The sequence below is a fragment of the Suricata suricatta genome, chromosome 2 (genome assembly GCF_006229205.1).
Source record: "Suricata suricatta isolate VVHF042 chromosome 2, meerkat_22Aug2017_6uvM2_HiC, whole genome shotgun sequence".
Lineage (NCBI taxonomy): Eukaryota > Metazoa > Chordata > Mammalia > Carnivora > Herpestidae > Suricata > Suricata suricatta.
In genome coordinates this window covers 70,596,764-70,598,800 of record NC_043701.1, presented here as the reverse complement: position 1 = coordinate 70,598,800, position 2,037 = coordinate 70,596,764, and positions in this window count along the sequence as shown.

Below are 2,037 nucleotides of genomic sequence, written 5' to 3'. Positions count from 1 at the left end.
CCATAGTGTAAACAAATCCTCTCCAGAAAGGGGCAGGGTACCAGTACCCTAAAGTAAGCAAAATTCTTTGAGGAAGAGGAAAAAAAAAAGGCAACTCTGGGTTTTGTTACCTTTAAAATGTAAGCAAACGGTTTTGGGAGGTAGGCCTTTAAGCCTTTTTAGAGCAAGTCATGATCTTCAATTCCCAGGACTTGTTTATCATTCAACCTCCCTCCACCCAGGTTGTCAGTACTCTGCTCAGAGAGCCCAGATTGTGCAGAAATGTGCAAATATTCACTGAGAACTGTTTTCCTAACAAAGTGTGGTTGCAAGGGAGACTAACATTAGAAATCTAGCTAGAAAGACGCTTAACACTTAGGTTCTAGGAAATCATCCAGATTGAGATTATTCCAGTGGGCATGGAGAGGGTAGAATACATCTGAGAGGTATATTTTATATAAAACTTGACAGGGCCTTGTGATTAAATAAATATTAAGGATAATGTGAATAATGAGTCAAAATTAATAGGAATTTTCAAGAATGGATGACCAAGGAAAATTTAATGGAATCTTTTTTTTCCCCTCAGTAGCGGCAAATAGGAATATATTTGAATATTACAGTATTGGAAATGTTGGGAATATAAGTGGAGTGGCAGATTAGAATTCGCTCTATTAAGCACTGTTAGAATTAAGAAAATTCTGAGGCAGAAGTATCTGTTGTATGTAGGTAGAGAAAGCGATCTAGAAAGTAGCAAAGAAGTTTGAGTGAAATAGAAGGAATAACAAAATAGTATTTGTCAAGACAGTATAGGGCTGTGCATGACGAAGGAGATGCCTTCTAGAGAAGTAGATTGCCTATAGTGCAGGCAGAGCTGAGAAAAAATTACAACTGAAGCTATTTGATTTAGTGATAGAGAGGCCATCAGTGACTGTGTGACAAAAAATCATTAGAGTGGTTGAGGCAGATTTGAGTTAATGGTTAAAAGAGGAGGTAAATGGGAAAGAAATGGAAATAAATGTTACTCCATTATACAGAAGGAACACTATCCAACCTGCATAAATAAAATAACTCCTCACTGTTTTAAAGTCTTGGCTTTGCTTCTCTTAACCATCCCCTACTCTTATTGACTTGGCTTTGTTTTCTTCTGAGACCCCCAAATACAAATGCATTCAGATAAATTTCTGTATTGAAGCAAAGCACCAACATTTTCTTTAAATAGATTTACTATGGTTTTGGATGACTACTCCTGGGATTGTATGTGATCTTTAGGATTTTTTCATTAACTTAATTTATTATTAAATCAGCAAAACACAATTAAAATGGGTCATACTCCAGGGCATGAAAATAGCTCCAGCAAACAAAAGCTTACACTTAGAATATATTAGTTTAAAATATAATTGTATCTGCCCATATATATATATGTAAATATATGTATTTAATTCTTTCTGCAATTGTTGTATTACTCTCTTCAGAATTCCTTGATCTTGGCAAAAGTAACATCAAGAGAATCTCTAGGTAACCTTTAGTCATAAGTAGAGATGAGAATTATTTATGAGTATAATTATAAAGAGAATTTTTTATTTTGAGGCAAGGGATTAATATCCAACCCAAACTGGAAATCTAAACACTTGATATGTGGTGGCAGCGCCTGGTGAAAGTATTCTACAGCCATCTGGCTGTCTCCTGGGGAGAGATAAACATTAAATACTCTCTTGGCTCCATATTTGGTTCTATTCTTTACAGCAGTATGTACTCTGCCATGATTCCTGAGACATCTCACAGTAAAGATTTTATATGTCTAAATATTCCACCGGTGCCCAGTTTGAAATTGTATTCAAGTAACAAGCAACACCTTTGTAATTCCCTTAGATGCCCAAACAAGTGTAACATTTGGTTTTTCTCTGCCAACTAATTAATTCTGTCCAGGGAGTTTTCAGAAGCAAGTTCAAAAGGTTCCCAGGTTTCTAGACGGAAGCATATGTCAGTATGGCTGTGTAAGGCAGCTCAGTCATTTCCATACAATTTTGCTTAATCCTTTTTTCACTGTAACAGAAAGCA